This window comes from Castanea sativa, chromosome 5, assembly GCF_040712315.1.
Source record: "Castanea sativa cultivar Marrone di Chiusa Pesio chromosome 5, ASM4071231v1".
Lineage (NCBI taxonomy): Eukaryota > Viridiplantae > Streptophyta > Magnoliopsida > Fagales > Fagaceae > Castanea > Castanea sativa.
In genome coordinates, this window is record NC_134017.1 from 68,733,887 (window position 1) to 68,754,835 (window position 20,949).

General features: G+C 37.4%; 1 long non-coding RNA gene across 1 annotated transcript; it reads left to right on the forward strand.

The window, feature by feature from the left end:
• Positions 1 to 1,792: 1,792 nt before the first annotated feature.
• Positions 1,793 to 5,964, forward strand: LOC142636986 (uncharacterized). Its single transcript, XR_012844453.1, has 5 exons — positions 1,793 to 1,938; positions 2,037 to 2,169; positions 3,417 to 3,489; positions 5,376 to 5,455; positions 5,658 to 5,964. It is a non-coding gene; the product is annotated as an uncharacterized LOC142636986 (long non-coding RNA).
• The last annotated feature ends 14,985 nt before the right edge of the window (positions 5,965 to 20,949 follow it).

Consider the following 20,949-nt stretch of genomic DNA (forward strand, 5'->3'; position numbering starts at 1 on the left):
ACCGTAAATCAACAAAAATTAAAAACAAAAAACCTACTCCATTTTCTATAAAACTACCCCATGTACACAACCAAAACTACCACATGTTCTATATATATATATATATATATATATATATATATATATATATATATATATATATATATATATATAAACTACCCCAAGTTCCTTTTTTTTTTTTTTTTAAAGAAAAAAAAAGAAAAAGAAAAGAAAGAGTCATCGCATGCGTGAAGCACATGTGACAAGGAAAAGGTATTAATTTTTAATTGAATAGGTGTTATTGGGTTATTATTCGTTTGACTTAGGATAATCATTTAGGGATTTAGAAAATTCTCAAGCATTCTCATTACTCCTTACGAATAGTTTGAGGGAATGCAAATGCTTTTGGAAGTATGACAAAATCTCTATATATTAAAAGGATTAAAAAAGTTAGTTATTATTTTTATTTTTATTTCTAAAAATACACCTAATTTAAAGAGGATTCAAAAAGTCTTTTTTTTAATTTCAAAAATACCCTTAATTTAATTAATTTATAATTATTCTTAAAACATAAAAAATGAGGTTAAAACCTTAAATCAAAAAAAAAATTTAAAAACAAAAAACCTACTCCATGTTCTATAAAACTACCCCGTGTACACAACCAAAACTAGCACATGTTCTATATATATAAAAACTACCTCAAGTTCCTATTAAAAAAAAAAAACTAAAACTAAAACTAAACCTAAGAAAAAAAGAGTTTTATCGCAAGCGTGAAGAGCATGTGATGAGGAAAAAGTATTAACTTTTAGTTGAATAGGTGTTATTGGGTTATTAGTCATTTGGCGTAGAATAATCTTTTAGGGACCGAGAAAATTCCCAAGCATTCTCATTACTCGTTATGAATAGTTTGAGGGAATGCAAATGCTTGTGGAAGTATGGCAGAATCTCTATATATTAAGAGAATTTAAAAAGTTAGTTATTATTTTCTTTTTGTCCAAAAATACACCTAATTTAGTTGACTTAACCTTACTCTTACAAAAAAATGAGGTTAAAACTGTAAATTAACAAAAATTAAAAACAAAAAACCTACCCCATACTCTGTAAAACTACCCCATGCACACAACCAAAACTACCTCATGTTCTATATATATAAACTACGCCAAGTTCTTTTTTTTTTAAAAAAAACAAAAAAAAAAAAAAAAAAAAAAAAAAAGAATCTCATTGCACATGCAAAGCGCACATGATGAGAAGAAAGTATTAATTTTTAATTGAATAAATGTTAACCAATTGCAACAAAGCTACGTCGTTTTGGTGTAATAGGTACTCTCTCACTGGATATGAACATTGCTCCATTACTGTTTTTTAACAAATATGGGCAGAATGTTTAGATTATCATGATTTATAAAATCTAGTATTTCATATATATATATATATATAATATAAGGATTGAATTTGTAGAAACAAACACACATCTCTTTAACATTAGTTTCCTATGATCATAACTATACTGCTTTGATTTTTTTTTTTTTAAAGTTACATGTCTCGTGCGTACTAGCTAGTATCTATATATATATATAATAGACGAAGCTGAGAGAAAATTGATTCCTACATTTAAGGACGTGTTAACAAATAGGATAACTGCCTATTTAAAATTCAGACACGTGTACAATTTTTTTAAAAATAACCGTACGTTATGATGCTTGACTTTTTAGACTCCAGACACGTCTTACTTTAAAAAGTGATATATTACATTTTTTGATAATGCTACAGCACAGCCCGGTATAAAAGGAAACTAAAAAAAAAAAAATTGCTCCGCGGTGATAGAAATAGAGAGGCGATGAGACCTAGAGAAAGAAATAGAGAAAGAGGCAGAGTTAGAGACCTCTCAAGCCAGTACCACCGTCGGACTTTGACCACCAAAATTCTTGCTTCCCTCGACTGGCGATGCACCGTTACAGAGTGAGTTTTCTTTTTTTGCTTTCTTTGTTTTTCGATTTTTTTATAAATTTTTATAAGTAAAAACCTAAATCTGCGATAACTATAATTTATGTTTATAGCAATTTGGGTCGCTCACCAGACTTAAACCGCCGGAACTGCAAGCACACAGAAAGAAACCGTTAAGCCATACATCCGCCACCCAGATCGTCGAAACCGGCTCCGGTCTTTTTTCTTTCCATTTTTTAGATTTGGGTATGAAATGTTACTTTAATTGATTTTTTTTTTTTTTGTTGAATGGGTTTAGATTTGATTCGTTTTTGTTTTGGGATTTTCGGTATGAAATGTTTTCAAAATGTTTGTTTCCTCAATTTTAGATATTTGCTTTTGTTTTGTTTTTTGTTTTCTGTTTCATTGAGATTATTGAAACTTTTCCCCTGTTCATTCTCTGGCCGTTTCGTTTCTGCAACTCCATACACACAAGGTGAGTATAGCTTTGTTAATTTTACTGTTTTGGATACTAAATCTGTGTAGTTTACCGAATTTGGCCCACTTTAGTTCCATTTGTGTTTTCCGTTTCAAAACAACAGACATAGGGAATAGAAAATCCAAAATCGCAAACCAATTTTGCCTCTTCAAAAATTGAAAAGAACCCTTTTCTTTTATCAAGGAACAATAGCATCTCTTACAATCTGACCCATTTTGTAACGGTCAAATTCTCCCATTTGATCAGACACACATGGATAAACCCTTTTCTCCATCAAATTCCTTATGCATATTTATTCCTTATTAATTGTTGTTGCTCTCTATCAATTGGTAAGCCCTATATCTTCTCTAAATTTCATTGACTTCCTATGCATTTCATGCATCAAAGTAAGGTATTTCCATGCTCATGCATAATGATTAATTTAGCAATAGTCGAAAACTTGGGTTAGTAGATTTTCATATGAATGTTAGGATTGTGAAAGGGAAGTTTGTCCTACCCATTGCATTTGGGTGTAAAAATTTGACAGAATCAAAATATGCTGTTGTTTTTTACAGTAGCAGGTTTAATTATGCACTTGAAGTGTTCGATAAAATGCCTAAAAGATGCAAGGTTGGTTTTTATTGGGATGCTTTGGTCTCAAATTAACGTCTCTACCTTTTTGTTTTGAGAATTTTTCCAGAGTGAAATTTTGAGTAGAAACAAACAAATAAATAGTAAATAGTTTGTTAAATAAATGTGTTACTGCATATTAAGGAATTATTTACTTAATATGGTTGTGTGATTATTTACTTTTTGATAGTTTGTTTGGCGTGTTTCTATCTTTCATCTCTCTTCTGTCATTTTAAAAAACCTTCTTACCCTTTCATTTTTTGTTGCAATTCAGATTCGCTGAGTTTTTCCTGTCAAGTACTAATAATTCATTAATATGCCAAATTTTCGAGGGCCTCAATTACGTTTTCACTTATCAGTAATTTTGTATATTCAATGACATTTTTTTCCTCACGTGCTAATGTAGATCTATCATCTCGGCTCTGGCTTTTAAGACAGTTGGTAGCTATTCAAGAAGAGCTACTTGATTAAATAAAAAGGTCTGGCCAGCCTAATTTTCCTTCGTTGCTTTCATTTAAATTTGTATCTCTTTATCATTTGTTAATATTTGATTAAATAAAACTTTAAACAAAAGCAGTTTAAAAAAGATGGGTTTAGTATTTTTTTTTTTTGAATTCTTTGGTCTCAAAATATCATCATTAGTATTTTTTTTTTTTTTTAAAAAGCACTGGGAGTATCACCCTATTGAAAATAGATGTGTTTAGGAAAGGCCTAGGAGAAGATAGAACTATGAGAAATTTAGAAAATACAGCTACTGATGGAAGAGAAAACTAACTGCCATTAACACATTACCATCAAATCGTCGGAACTACCATCGGTAAAGGTTTTCTTTTCTTTCTTTCTTAGATCTGGGTATGAGATTGGTTGGATTGAATTTATTTAGGTATTTGGATTACACTAGGTTTTTTTTTTTTTAGATTACAGAAATCACTAAAAAATATTGGTTTTAGTTTGGGTACTTCTGTTTCTAATCTTAACCAAATCGTTGGGATTAAATAAGTATAGGAAAGGCCTACAATTGATGTTTTTTTTTTCCTTTTTTGATTTCCCAAAAATTGATCAATAACTTGCTGAGATGGGGGAGACTCCAGTGTAATTTGTTCATGTAATCGTGTATGGTGAATTGTGGATATAAATCAAACTTTTACTTCCTATATTAAATTTTAATTGAAATAGCTTTATAGTCTCAATAAGGATCAAGAACGCCCTGACTCTCGAGGCTCAAATATCCACACATTTCCTTTTTCTTGATTTTATCAATCTGAGTACTCATTGACCAACTAAAAACCTTAATAATTTAAGTATATGAATTGTGGCATTAAACCATGTGCTATCTTTGTCATATCCTGGAAAAGAAACCAAGCATACCCAATCTTCAATGACCTGTGAAGCTTAATCCTGTGTTTTCCTGCCAAGTAGAAGCAAGTTAAGGTGGAAAATTAAATTTTATGATGCATACATTGATGTAAACATTTTTGTTATTGTCAACCCTTTAATTTCCTAGACCTGTTTGGGCTTATAGTTGTCAATCGGACTCAAATTAGAGTTGTGAATGGGATTTACACTACTTTGATTCAAAAGAACAAAATCAAGCCCTCTCTTAAAATTCTTTTTAAAAAACAGAGACTGCCAAGAAGAAACCTGCACTTGACCATAAATTAGTACTCAAAATAGCTAAATTGAAATTCAGTGACTGATAGAAGTCAGTTCTTTACATGGCAGGAAGAAAAAGAGATAGAAAGTCATGCCCCTGTTAGACATCCAATTTATCTACTTTTTTCCTTTCTCTGCATTTTAGAAATCCTTTGGAGATTGGTACCCCTCTCCTGGCTTATCAGATATTTACTGAATAACCTGCTTCACGGTGAGCATAAAGCATATTTGAACGCCAAATGTTTGTTGAAAATGAGTGATAAATGAGTGATAGAAAATCTAATAGCCTATGTGCAAATAAATATTAGCTACAAAACATTGGCAAACCATTTAGACCAACTTTATAGCAATTCATTATTATTGTCTCTTTTACTTTCCACAAAGCTTTATGCTTAGAGCTTTAACATAATATGTAATTCATATCTATGAGAAATACCTAATTTGAGGCAACTGGCCTCCAAGAATGAGAAATAAGATTTAGAGAGAATAGAGAAGATTAGGAGAGAACCGTTGCTTATTTCATTCAATGGTCCTTACAATCACCACTCAAGCAAACCACTAATATCCAGTTTTCTTGAGTATTCAAAGTTATTCCAAGTAAAGGCATATATGTTGCATTCTAAGGACCTATATATCTAACTAACTGACAGCAACTAACAGATGTTAACAGCTTTTATGGTAAAAGACTAACAACTCCCTAACTCTAATGCAGCGGCTTAGGACAAGTGTACATTAGGCAACATCAACAATAACAACTATGGCAGCAAGTCAACTTTAGCAGCAACATCACAGGTGTTGCTTGATGACTCTTAACATATACTATATTGTTAAGTAATAAAATAGTTTACTATATTTTAATATACAAGTTACAAGGAAAGTTTTGATGCATCGGTTAAATATGATCTGTCATGATTTATTATTGCATATTATTTTCCTTGAGTTTGGTAATGATTTGATTTGATGCAATGATTTTCTATGCTTGGGTTTTTACCAGAATGAGACTGATTTTCAGAATTTATGATGGCTGAACCAATGCTCATGATTGGTGGCAATAATGCTCAACATAAGTTGCTGCATAACTCATGTTGGTGCTGCTGCTGGAGGTTTAAAGTAGCTGCATAATTGTTGGTGTTGTTGTTGCTTAAAGTCAAATTCCTTTTTTAGACACTACATGCTTAAATATATTACATTATTTAAGTTTGAATGTATGCCATGGAAGTATCATAACTAAGTTTATCTAGGATGCAAAGCTCATAATTAAAATGTAAAATGTTCCTGCGCATTGCGCGGGTTAAACACTAGTTTATGATAATTTTTAAAGAAGTAGGATTTTAGTTATGTGTATAATTAAAATTAAATCCTAACATGAGGAAATTAAAAAAGAAAAAGAAAAATAAGAAGATGCTATTTCAAGTCTAAAATATTTAGGCACCATTCTATCATACTTCCACAAGTATTTGTATTCCCTCAAACTATTTGTAACGAGTCATGAGAATGCTTGGGAATTCTAAGTCCCTAAAAAATTATCCTAAGTCAAACAATTAATAATCTACTTATTATTATTATTATTAGTAGTAGTAGTAGTGTGGGGGTAAAATAAATAAAATATATATATTTGGGCCTTGGACCTGATTTGGTGATGTAAGCCTGTCCAAGCAGAGCCTTTGAGGCCTGTAGGCCAGTTCACGCTACAAGGGGTGAAGGAGTTGTCCGAGGAGGAGTATCTCTTCGAACAGGTCAAGTAAAGGTTATGGGACATGCCAAGGGGTTTGGAGACAGAATTTCGGAAGATCTGTTGGGTAAAGGCGTGATCCACGCAATTGTTGGAAGGAAGAACGTGTGAGAAATATTAGAGAAGAAAAAGCTGCTACCACCGCATTAAAGACCCTGCATCTACCTCCCTAGCCACATTAATGGAGAAATGACCTCTAAACAGTGAGGTTCAGCCTTCTAGCTGGTATTTGAAGGTTTTAAGAAGGTGCTGGATGAGACAAGTATCTAGTTGGAAGATTTGTGATATACGTGAAAGAAAAAAGGAAGAAGAAGAGAGATACAAGAGAACAAGAGAGAGATAAAAGGTAGAAAAGGGCAAAAGAAAAAAGGGGATTGAATACTTAAACTGTAGTTGCAATATTGTTCTTAAAGAAAGAAAGGCAATACAAGTGGTCATCGGCTTACGTCTGAGAAGAGCTTCTTTGCTATTCTCATCTATTGAACACGCGGATAACGGCAATCTAACCTAATTTCTCTCTTTATCTAATATCCATAGTCTAGGTTTCAAGCTCATACTCTATAAATTTTATTGTATAAGGCTCTTTGGGCCTGAGTCCATCTGGTGACTAGACCGGGTACAAATTGTGTACTTACAATTGGCGCCATCTGTGGGAATCTAGTGCTAAAGGAATTGGAACATTATGGCAGGCTTAGATTCGCATCATGCAGAGTCTCAGGGGTCCCAACGTGAAGATCACTTTGAGCGTCTCGAGCGTCAGAGGGATCGAGAGGGAAGTGTGCATACGGTACACCCCGGTGCAAGCCATTCTCGTGGTGGAAGCAAACCCACCCATGAGGATGACGCAAAGGAGATTGACCACCTTAAGAAAAAATTACGTCCTGTCAGACGAAGGCGAGCCTCACCTCTTTCCGATCCTTCCTCTGGGGGCTCTCGGGGAAGTAGTTACAGTCCAAGGTCCAGGACTCCTCTTAGCGAAACATTCTCTTACGAGAAGGATGAGTTTCCAGGTCATAGGCATAAAAAGTTTCCCTCTAGGGACTTAGGAAATGGCGCTATGAGCAGGGCGTTGCATCAGATCTCTAAGTCCCCTTTCTCACGTAGGATCGAGAAGGGAAAGCTTCCACGACGGTTCACCCAGCCCACTTTCACCATTTATAATGGCAAGACGGACCCAGTTGAGCATGTGAGTCATTTTAATCAGAGGATGGCGGTACACTCTCAGAACGAGGCCTTAATGTGCAAAGGCTTTCCCTATAGCTTGGGACCTGTTGTTATGAGATGGTTTAATGGATTGAAGGCGAGTTCTGTTGATTCTTTCATGGAACTCACTAAGGCATTCGCGTCTCGATTCATTATATGCAGTAGAGTTCCTCGGCCTTTAGACTCATTGTTATCTATGGCCATGAGGGAGGGTGAGACCTTGAAAATGTATTCTGACAGATACTGGGAGATGTTTAATGAAATCGACGGCGATTTTGACAAAGTGGCAATTCACACTTTCAAGGTGGGCCTCCCAACTGATCACGATTTAAGGAAATCTCTGACTAAGAAGCCCGTGCGAAGTGTACGTCAGCTCATGGATCACATTGACGAGTATAAAAGGGTTGAGGAAGACCAACAACAAGGTAAGGGTAAGGCGAAGGTTATCCCTCAAGAGAGAAGGGATTTCAGGTTAGATAGGTACAGTAACAACAGGCCAAGGAGGGATTTCTCTGGGAAATCTGGTTCAGCCACCCCTCAAGTAGTTAACACCGTATTCCGAGAACCAGTGCACCAATTATTGGAGAAAGTCCGCAAGGAGCCCTACTTCAATTGGCCTAGTAAGATGGATGAGGACCCTGCGAAGTGGAATCAGAACCTTGTTTGCCAATACCACCAGGATGTAGGCCATACTACTGAGAACTGCCAGACACTTTGGAATCATTTGGAACAACTAGTCAATGAAGGAAAGTTTAAGCAACATTTATATTAGCCCAATGGGCAAAGAAGCAATTCGGGTTCGATTAACCAAAGGAATAATTCATCTCGACCCCCCTTGGGAACGATTAATGTCATCCTTGCAGCCCCAAGTAGGACCGGTTCCTGTCCTACTAGGGTGATGTCCGTATCACATATTCTCACCGAGGAGTCTGGCTACAGGCCGAAAAGAATTAAAGGTGCTTCTCCGCCTATCTTGGGCTTCTCGGACAAAGATAAAGTTGGGACCATCCAACTGTATGATGACGCCCTAGTGGTTACTCTAAGGATGGGGAACTATGATGTAAAGAGGGTGATGGTTGATCAGGGTAGTGGTGCAGATATTATGTACCCTGATTTGTTTAGGGAGCTCAATTTGAAGCTCGAGGATCTTACGACTTATGATTCACCACTGATAAGTTTTGAAGGGAAGGCCGTCATACCAAAGGGACAAATTCGTTTGTCGGTGCAGTCAGGTCCGAAAATAGTTAATGTGGATTTTATTGTGGTTGATGCTTATTCCCCATATACGGCCATCATTGCAAGACCTTGGCTGCATGCTCTGAGAGATGTTTCCTTAACTTTACATATCAAAGTAAAGTTCCCGTCGGGAGGACAAATTGAGGAGATTCTTGGGAGTCAATCGGTAGCAAGGCAATGCATATCGACTACAATACTATGTCAAGCCGAACCAGAATCCTCGGCCTTGACTATGGACAACTTATGGCAATTAACGACTCTGGATGCGCCCGGTGCGGTGACAGCAAGGGAGGCAACGTGTGAAGAGTTGGAAAAAATTCTTATTAATGATGACCCTGAAAGGTTCTTTCAGGTTGGAGTACGACTACCACATCAAGAGAAGATGGAATTGGTGATGTTTTTGAAAAGCAATATTGATGTATTTGCATGGGATCCCTACAAGGCTCCGGGGGTTGACCCAAGCTTCACTTGCCATCATTTGAACATCAATCCTGTCGTTATTTCCAAGAGGCAACCACCTCGGCATTCTTCCAAAGAACATGCCGAGGCTGTGAAGGTTGAGGTGCTCAAGCTCAAAAGGGCTGGGGCTATTAAAGAAGTTTTCTACCCAGAATGGTTGGCGCATACTGTTGTAGTAAAAAAGAAGAACGGGAAGTGGAGAGTATGTGTGGACTTCACAGACTTGAACAAGGCCTGTCCCAAAGACTCATTTCCAATGCCTCACATCGATCAGCTGGTGGACACTACAGTTGGGCATCCTCAGATGAGTTTTTTGGATGCCTTCCAAGGCTATCACCAAATACCTTTGGCGTTGGATGACCAGGAGAAAACCGCCTTCATTACTCCTATGGGAAATTATTACTATAAAGTGATGCCATTTGGTTTGAAAAATACAGGGGCTACTTACCAAAGGATGATGACCAGGATGTTCGAGTCGCAGCTTGGAAAGACTATTGAGGTATATGTGGATGATATGGTGGTGAAGAGCAAGGCGGTGCCTATGCATGTGAAAGATTTGGATGACATCTTTCAAACGCTTAGGAAGTATAAGTTGCGCCTTAACGCCTCCAAGTGCTCTTTTGGGGTGGGCTCTGGTAAGTTCCTAGGCTACATGGTGACTCATAGAGGAATAGAAGTAAATCCGGCACAGGTCAGGGTCATCCATGGCTTGCAACCACCTCGGAATCCAAAGGAAGTTCAAAAGTTGATTGGGATGACTGTTGCTTTCAACAGGTTTATCTCTTGGTCCACTGATAAGTGCAGACCCTTTTTCCAGTTGCTAAATAAGTGGAAAGGATTCGAATGGATCGAGGAATGTGCTTTGGCTTTTCATCAACTTAAAGAGTATCTTTCCCGACCACCCATCATGTCTCGGCCAGAGGTCGATGAAGTCCTGTTTGCATACATAGTTGTAGCTATCCATGCAGTTAGTTTGGTTTTAATATGGGACGACAGTGGAGTACAGAGACCGGTTTACTATGTTAGCAAATCTTTGAATGAAGTTGAGGTGCGATATCTACCTTTGGAGAAGGCAATTCTAGCTGTAGTTCATGCTACGCAGAAGCTTCCTCATTACTTCCAATCCCACACCGTTGTGGTTTTGACTCAACTTCCTCTCAAGTCGGTATTGCGAAGTGTTGACTACTTAGGGAGGGTAGTCAAGTGGGGAACTATTCTGGGAGCTTTCGATATCAAATATATGCCTCGCACCTCCGTGAAGGGCCAGGTCCTTGCCGATTTAGTGGCAGAATTCGCTGAACCCTAATTAAAAGAAACTACAAAGGAGTTGCACATGGATGAAAAATCAGTTGGTATGATCACAGGCAGAGGTCTTCCGGTCTGGAAAGCATATGTTGATGGCGCGGCGAACCAGAGAAGGTCAGGTATCGAACTTGTTTTGGTATCCCCTGAAGGAATCACCTTTGAAAAATTGTTGAGATTAGCGTTCTCGGCCACTAATAATGAGCCTGAGTACGAAGCTGTCTTAGTTGGTATGGATATGGTCCAGAAAATAGGGGGGAAGTCAGTTCATATGTCCTCGAATTCTCAGTTAGTCGTGGGCCAGGTGATGGGGACTATAGAGGCTAGGGAACCGAGAATGCAAGAATACTTGGCTAGGGTCAAATGTTTACAATCCAAGTTTGATTCTTTTATCGTGACACATGTCTCTCGAAGTGGAAACACACGTGCAGACTCATTGGCCACTCTAGCAACATCCTCGGCTCAGGGTTTGCCTAGGATTATCCTCGTCGAAGACTTGCTGAGGCTTGCTTTAACAACCGCAAGTGTCATCCGTATTCATCAGGTAAGACTCGGACCTAGCTGGATGGACCCCATAGTTTCTTTTCTAAAAAGCGATGTGTTGCCCGAGGAAAAGTATGAAGCAAATAAGATTCGTCGAAAGGCACCTCGATTCTGGTTGTCCGAGGATCAGAAGCTGTATATACACTCCTTTTCCGGACCATACTTGCTATGTGTACACCTTGAAGCGACAGAGGCACTTTTGGAAGAATTGCACGAGGGGATTTGCGGAAGTCATACTGGAGGAAGATCCTTAGCCCATAGAGCTCTGACCTAGGGATATTGGTGGCCCAATATGCAAAGAAAGGCTCAGGAATACGCGAGAAAATGTGACCAATGCCAGAGATTTGCGCCCAACATCCATCAGCCTGGTGGTGTCCTTAATCCTCTGTCTAGTCCTTGACCATTCGCTCAATGAGGACTGGATATAATGGGGCCTTTCCCGAGAGCTGTGGGAAATAAAAGGTGGCTACTCGTGGGAACTGATTACTTCACCAAGTGAATTGAAGCTGAGCCTTTATCAAATATTAGGGATGTAGATGCCAAGAAGTTTGTCTGGAAGAACATTATCACTAGATTTGGAATACCCCACATACTTATTTCAGATAATGGTGTGCAATTTGATAGTAAAGCTTTCAGAAGGTATTGTAGTGACTTGGGCATCACAAATAGATACTCCACTCCAGCTTATCCTCAGGGAAATGGGCAGGCCGAGGCTGTTAACAAAGTTATAGTCAGTGGACTCAAGAAGAGACTGGATGACACAAAGGGTAGATGGGTAGAAGAGTTGCCACACGTTTTGTGGACATATTGGACTACACCGCGAAGATCCACAGGAGAAACACCCTTCTCTATGACTTACGGGGCCGAGGCAGTGATACCTTTGGAATCTGGGTTTTTGACATTAAAGACAAGCTCTTTCAACCCAAAAGATAACAAGGATTTGCTAGAGAAAAGCCTGGATCTAGTTGAGGAGCGGCGAGAGGCCGCCATGGTTCAACTGGCTTATTATCAACAGAAGCTCAAACGAGGATATGATGCTCATGTGAAACTAAGGCCACTTGCGCCTGGAGATTTGGTCTTGAGGAAAGTCATGGGTACTTCCAAAAATCCAACATGGGGAAAGTTAGCACCTACCTGGGAAGGACCATACCGAATCACTTCTGTAGCGGGCATAGGGTCATATCGCTTAGCTGATCTAGATGAAAAAACTGTACAACGCCCTTGGAATATAAATAACCTGCGAAGGTATTACTATTAATGAAAGTTACTTTTGTCATGTCTGTTTAATTATCATTATGTGGTACTTCGATTCATTATCCTAAATATCAAACAGAAACTTGGTCATGATTGGTCCTTGGATCACGTACCTTGTGGAAATTGATATCTTATTTAATGTTAAACAGAACCTTAGTTAAGTCGGGTCCTCGGACCTTCTACTTTGGGGAAATTAACATTTCGATCTATTTATTATAAATATCAAATAGAAACTTGATCATGTTTGGTCCTCGGACCACGTATCTTGTGGAAATTGATATCTTATTCAATGTTAAACAGAACCTTGGTTAAGTCGGGTCCTCGAACCTTCTACTTTGGGAAAATTAACATTTCGATCTATTTGTTATAAATATCAAACAGAAACTTAGTCATGCGGTCTATGTACCTTGTGGAAATTGATATCTTATTCAATGTTAAACAGAACCTTAGTTAAGTCGGGTCCTCGGACCTTCTACTTTGGGGAAATTAACATTTCGGTCCATTACGCTAAGCATCAAACATAAACCATGTCCTGTGGTTACATACCTCATGAAAATTGATGTATTGATAAACCATGGTAAGTTTGACGGTTTGCTTTATGTCCCAAACTAAATACCAAGTTAAGTCTTAGACTATGTGTTGTTGTACTTTACATATTACAGTCCATGCATGTAATTTACATTAGGGTAAAACGAATTAGTATTTTTCTATTGGAGATTGGGAATCAGTTAAAGAACAACCTTTCAAGTTTCTCATTAATTATGTCAAGGGATACATTGGAAATAAAACTCTGAAATAAAAAGGTTAAAGTAAAAGCGCTAATACAAAAAAATCATTACATAAGGAAAAGGGGGGTCCTAACTGGCCTATGCTTTAAGTCTTGGTAGGGGGATCCCGCTAGGACTTACTGGCAGCTTCTTTGGTCTTGTCCTCCTCCTCTGTTTGTTTAAGCTCCGCTTCGAATGAGGTTTGGACTTGTTTCCCTTTGTCTTTCGCCGCTGGTGGAGGAACGTTTGGCTCGGCATCCTTGCTTGGACGCTTCTCGGCTTTGCCACCTTGTTCCTTCTCTTTTTCGGAACCAGCAGGTTCTTTAGGAGTTGGAATGGGTTCTTGAATGATGGATGGCTATGTTGAAAGCGCTGTCTCGGGGGTAGATGTGACAGGAGGAAGCTCTTTGAGCACTTGGATGTCCTGAGGAATTCAAATGTTTTCAGGTTTCCTTAATTCAGAGGTCGTGGGAATTCCTGCCACATTCAGAGCTTCTACCCATACTTGTTGGCAATATTCCCTACATAACTTTGCCAATTCCTCTGTCAGTCAATCCTCTGTTACCTCCACCCCTTCATTGTACGCAGCCTTCTTGGCAACCTCCATAGTTTCCTTGAGAGTACGAGCCTCTTCCTTCACTCGGGAAAGCTCCTTACTTAAGTTAGAGTTTTCTTGCTGAGCTTTAGATAGGTCCTCGTCCTTTTGACGTAGAAGTTTGCGTTGCCCCTCCACCTGAGTTCTAATCGTTTTAAGGCTGGCCTCAGCACCGTTTCACTCCCTCTTGCTTGGTCAGGTTCTCGTTCTCCGCTAGGGCTTAGCCTAAGCCTTCTCGGTCTCCATTCTGACCTCGAGTTCAGCTGTAGCCTTTTTCCGAGAATCTTCCACCCATTTCTCTACAGCAAAGACTTCTTGTATGGCCTGCATTGAAATATTGAACAAGTGCATTATTGTTGAAGCAAATTCAAAATGTGTATGAATGACTTTATGCTAAAGCGTAATGACAACAGTAATATGGAGGTAATTGGAGGATACTCACCAAGGCCAAGTCCCTTTTGAGGGAGAGAAAGAGATGTGGCTGAGTCATATTATCTAGAGCTTCCATGTCCTTCGGTAGGAGAAGAGGTTGCTCCAATGCGTTAGCCAGGTGATGAGCATGTCCTTATTGGAACGCCCTAATACTGGACTGGCAGGAAATTGGGGTCACATCTAACTTTAACGCAGGAGACTAGTTGGCCTACGTACGGCGTACCTCGGCCAGGTCACGACTTTCCCCACTCTCTACTGAAGAGGCTCGCGTCTTACCTCTGCCTACTTTCTGTTGTTGTTGTTGTTGCTTAAGTTTCTTCTGGCTCTCCATATCTCCCTCCTCGGCCTCGTTCTTCCTCTTCTTCTTAGGCTCTAGGATGGGAATCTTAGGCTCAATCGGAGGAGGGGGTGGTAGCAAAATGGGAGGGGGTTGTGACCCAACCGCGTCCTTTTTGGGAGCCTGTGTGCCCCTCCTGGACATCAACTTTCTAAGGGTAGACATGTCGTCTTCCTCGGAACTAGAGTCAGGTTGTGCTATTACCAAACCCTTTATGCCAGAAGTTTCCGCAGGCACGCATTCTTCGTCCGAGAGGATGACGAGGTGATCCTCTTGAGGTCTTTCAGCTTCTTCAAGGCAAAACTGATCAATTTCCTCTTTGAGCGTTTATTGCGAAGATGTTGGTTCTTCTCGGACGACTATCGTCTGAGAGTGCGCCGAGAGAGGAACTGTGGCGATAGGGTGAGAGTACAAGATGATGAAGGGGTCGTCCAAAAGTTTGTGGGCAGAAAGGAAGCCCGGTCTTGATATATCTATCCTTTTACGTCTCTGGTCACCTGCGGTGATCGCGTTGCCAATCTCTTGGAAATAGTCTAATAAAGAATCGTATCCCAATATTAGATGGGCTGCCCTCACTTGCAGGACTTCACTTACGAACACTTCGGATCGAAGAACGCGATTGAGATCCGCTACGTTGCAAAGACTTAAACGAGGCCGTACGTGTTGTTTGTCTGCAAAAACATCTGAAGAGACAAGAATGGTTAGGTCAGCAGCGAATGCCAACTAAAAAAAAAAAAAAAAGTAATAACAAACAATGTAACCAGTAATGGTGACATTAATAGGACTAAGTCACAGGTTAGGGAATCTAACTCCTATAGAGTCACACTTGGGTCTCCCCATTTGACTAAGTAGTGAGGACCGTCAGACCAGTTTCCCGAAACGATTAGATAGTCATCTTTCATTCCTTTGTTGGATTTGGGAAGACTGGATATGAGCCTAACAATGTTAGATCTGGATTTAAGGTAATACCCTACGTCTTTAAGCTTATGGAACTCGTACACGTACACAACGTCGTGCCATGTGAGGTTCAGACCCATTTGCTTGTTTAGAGCATCGACACAACCTAGGATTCTAAACACGTTGGATGTACATTGATCTGGGCATAACCTATGATTGTGTAGGTACTCACTGGTTACGTTTTTCATGGGAAGGGTCATCCCACCCTCTAGGAATGCGATAATGGGGATACTAACTTCCCCATCTTTTCTAGCGCCATCTATGGCTTTTGAAAGGCAGTATTTTAAGCCTACGTCTTGGGGAATATGGTACTTGGCCCGAAAACCCTCCATACCGGCGTCGGTATCTACTAAACACTTAAATCTACCCATTTTGTGGGGGTAAGAACAGATGTTTAGAAAGGGAAAGGATATAATTGGTAGCCAAGGATAATGGCCGAGGAGAAATGAATAAAGAGGATTAAGAACTTATGGGAAAAAGCTAGACGATTCTTCACGAGCTTTTTGAGAGGAAAGAGAATGAGCAATTTTTAGATTTGATTGATTTCTGAAAGGATAGATCAAAGTTCGGTTTCCTAGGCGTTTTGGCGTGTGGGAGGCAACCTCGAATCAGAGTTATCCTGCCCAAATTTTGAGAAGGGACCCAGACCGTTAGATGCGCATCTCACCGTTGAACGTGGGAGACAAGACGTAACTCGCAGCCATTAATGCGAAAGTTACGAATTTCGAAGCGTCAAGGGCCGGTTTAAAAGAAGCAAAGTGACCCTTATACATGTGGTGATTCGCAGAGCGTGTGGAGGCTTTACTGTTGGTTCAAAACTCCAGTTCTCTCCTCGGATAGGGAGAAAAATGAAGTTTTGAGGGGCTATTGTAGGGGTAAAATAAATAAAATATATATATTTGGGCATTGGGCCTGATTTAATGATGTAAGCCTGTCCAAGCAAAACCTTTGAGCCCCGCAGGCCAGTTCACGCTACAAGGGGTGAAGGAGTTGTCCGAGGAGGAGTATCTCCTCGGACGAGTCAAGTAAAGGTCATGGGACATGCCAAGGGGTTTGGAGACAGAATTCTGGAAGATCTGTTGGGTAAAGGCGTGATCCACGCAGTTGTTAGAAGGAAGAACGTGTAAGAAATATCAGAGGAGAAAAAGTTGCTACCACCGCATTAAAGACCCTACACCTACCTCCCTGGCCGCATTAATGGAGAAATGACCTCTGAACAGTGAGGTTCAACCTTCCAGCTGGTATTTGAAGGTTTCAAGAAGGTGCTGGATGGGACAAGTATCTAGTTGGGAGATTTGTGATACAAGTGAAAGAAAAAAGGAAGAAGAAGAGAGATACAAGAGAACAAGAGAGAGATAAAAGGTAGAAGAGGGCAGAAGAAAAAAGGGGATCAAATACTTAAACTGTAGTTGCAATATTGTTCTTAAAGAAAGAAAGGCAATACAAGTGGTCCTCGACTTACGTCCGAGGAGAGCTTCTTTGCTATTCTCATCTATTAAACACGCGGATAACGGCAATCTAACCTGATTTTTCTCTTTATCCAATATCCATAGTCTAGGTTTCAAGCCCATACTCTATAAATTTTATTGTATAAGGCTCTTTGGGCCTGAGTCTATCTGGTGACTGGACCGGGTACAAATTGTGCACTTACAAGTAGTAATAGTAGTAGTAGTTTCCTGATAAAACTACCGCCATCCTTGATTATTTCTCCTTTATCTAGATTCAAGTTACACAGAGTTAGATTTTAGCCATAATGATAGAAATTAGAAGATTTAGTGTATCCAATTTAAATCGTAGCCAAGGATTCTCATCAAAGGTTACTTTCTTTGCACCAGGTTAGGATTTTCATACTGTGTGATTTATACATATGGATTTATCTTCAGTCATGTGTTCATGGTTGACTTCATATAGTCCACTCAATAAGATCTTTTTGATTTGATTCATACATGTGGATTTATCTTCAGTCATTTGTCCACGATTGACTTCACATAGTTCACTCAATATAAGATCTTTTAGGATTTTTTTTTTTTTGGTATTTATTTTATCGGGTAAACAATTGGGGGAATTTCTTTTCTTTTTACCTTTTTTTTTTTTTTTTAACTATGATGAAGAGGTTATGAGTGAGATCGCTTTGCCATTAGAGTCCAATACCCTTTAAACAGGGGTGACATTTTTTTGGTAGTCTATTTAGTTTATTGTGTTAAGAATTGTTGGGTTTTTTGCTTTTTTTTTCACTTTCTTTTTTAATTAATTTTGATTAGCAGGTTTTGAGTGGATTGTGTTGTCATTGGAATCCAACATGCTTTATGGGGAGTAAATTGTAAACATGAAATTGTGGGGTTTGTGCAGGTTGTTATCCGCCTTCTTTTTCTTTCTCTTTTTCTTTTTCTTTTTCTTTTTCGGTTTAATTATATTTTTAATTTCAGTAATTTGGTTCGGATGTATATATTCATCTTCTACGTTGGCAGTTTTGAAGTCAAATATAAAGGTATCACCCACTGATGCCATTGTGTTTATTTATTATATTTTAGGGTAAATTACGTATTTGGTCCCTATCTTATACACTATATATTAATTTGATCCCTAACCTTTCAATTATGTCAATTTGGTCCCTAACCTTTCTTTACCGTGTCAATTTAATCCTTACAGTTATCTTTTGGATGAAAATAAATGACATGTCTAATGGCCAAAATAAAAAATTAGCTTATGTTGATGTGATAATAAACTAAATTTTTATTTTGGCTATTTGCTATGTAAACAATTTTCATCTAATATATAATGGCAAAGACTAAATTGACACGAAATTAAAAGGTTAAGGACCAAATTGACACAATTGAAAGATTAAGGACCAAATTGAAATATAATGTAAAAGCTAGGGACTAAATATGTAGTTTACCCTATATTTTATTATGAAAGTGAATAAAAATTATTAATCTTTATGAAAAAAAAAAAAAGGAGTCTTTGAGCACGCCTGTGCTCAGAGGCTGAGGCTAATTTAATGTAATATATATATATATATATATATATATATATATATATATATATATATATATATATATAAAATAGGTAAAGCTGAGAGAAAATTCAATTAGAGTCTAATTTTGCGCCACGTGTCCCATTTAATTTAAGTTTTTAAATTTTTGTGTCAAGTGAGTTAATTCAATATAAAAATTAGATTTCAATTAGATTTTAATTTTGCGACATATGTCCCATCTAATCTAAATTTTTTTTTTTTTTGTACCAAATGAGTTAATTTAGTGTAAAAAACAAAGAGTCCAAAATAAGTAAACCATAAAAAACATAATTTTGAATGATTTTATATTTATGAGTTTTTTTTTTTTTGAGTAGAACTAAAAACAATTCAAGTTTATAAGCCATCTATATATATATATATATATATAAGGAAAGCTAGGAGAAAATACAATTAGAGTTTAATTTTGCGCACCGTGTCCCATCTAATAAAAAAAAATTTAAATTTTTGAACTAAGTTAGTTAGTTCAATGTAAAAATTTGATTTCAATTAGAGTTTAATTTTACGGCAGGTGTTCCATCTAATCAAAAAAATTTAATTTTTGTGCAAAATTAGTTAATTTAGAATAGAAAACGACGAGTCCAATATAAATAAATCATTAAAAAAAAAATCATATAGCTAACACTATATATAAAATTGGAGGAAAAGAGAGTTTCAATGATTTTATGTTTATGAGCCTTTTTTTATAACTAAAAACAATTCATTTGGCATAAAAATTATATATATATATATATATATATATATTAATAGATAAAGTTTAGAGAAAATCTAATTAGATTCTACAATTGAAGTCTATTTTTGTGTCATGTGTCCTAAAGTATTTATTTTTAGATATTTTTATTTCTTAATTTTGGAATCAAATGTGAGACCATATCATAAATATCTATTCAAGTGAGTTGTTGTGTACAAAAATCAAAGAGTCTAAAATTAATGAACATAAAAATATTTTAAAAGATGAACAATTTGCATTTTCTACCTAATAACATTTTTACAAGACTTCTTGAAGAGTTAAAAAAATATATATATAAGAATGACTATTAGTAATATTCAAATTATATATGTAAGATTATTATACTGTGCATCTTAATGTGTATCTTTTAAGTATATCAATACATATGCATAGAGTTATAAGCTAGTATAATATAATAGACAAAAGTTTGCAACTGTCCTCACGTGCATTCTTTGATTGTCTAAGCAACAATGGTAATATAAAACTCTTATATATATATATATATATATATATATATATATATATATATTATAATCATTAACTTGAATTATAGAAATACTAGAGAGTTGAATTGTATTTTTTAATGATAAGTACTGATAATGCGAAGAAAATCAGTAGGTTGGATGCTTCGGACTTGAAAGGACTACTGGCTGACTTGATGGCCTAAAAAAGGAAGAAAAGCAATCAAAGGTGACTGGGGTCGTCGGCCAAGAACCCTCCGATGGCAAAATTAGTTTTTCTCTCTCAAATTTTGTAGTTCCAACTTTTTAGGATGTGTAAAAACGTACCTTTGTTTGGTATAAATAAACGTTTATATAGTGTTGTAAGAACAGTTATTAGACTTGCAACCTCCCCTGGATTTGAGGAGATGTGAGAGTTCATGGATAACTTCCTCAATTATTTAGGAGTTACATTTTTCTCACATAACGGTCACTGAAAGTTATGCGTGTGATACGGAGTTGTTGTACATACTCGGGAATTTTCCCAAGTGTCAAGGGCTCATCTAGGGGTCCTCATCCAGAGGTCCTCTGGACGAGCATATCTCGCTTCTAAGAGAGGTCGTTCCGTTATGGACGACCCTCTCATGGACGAGGTTGATAGTTTCCTTGGACGGCACAGTGTGGTTTTGTAAAACTTGATTATGCAAAGCTTCGTCCAAGTACCTTCCTGCATGGACGAGCTCTTTATGGACGGGGTTCTCACAGCCTTTGCTTTCTTGGTCTTGCCTTGGATGACCTCAATGGACGATATTGGAGTTTGTACCCCATCAAGTGCCTTTATACACACAAAAAAAAAAAGTGTACTACAAGACATTACCAAATGCACTTGGGTTTGATCCATAAACGTGGTTGTCCTATAAAATATTGAACTGGACAAAGTAGTGTCATCAATAGTTTTTTTTTTTTTAAATAAATAAACCAGATTATTTGTAATTTGATTAATTGCAAATTAGCTGTATAATCAAAGACAATTAATTCAAAATTATTTCTAAATAATTCTCATTGTCAACTATTATATTTTATTATATCCAATCATTTTATTTTCGATTACTTTCTTAACAGGGAGAGAGGATTAAAAAAATGCATTTAAAAATTGCAATTTTTAAACCGTTTAGATGAGATATTTCTTACACAATTTCATTCCTTGGGAAAAAAAAAAAAGAGAGGTGCCTTAATTATAAGCACACTATGATTTATTTTTTAATGAG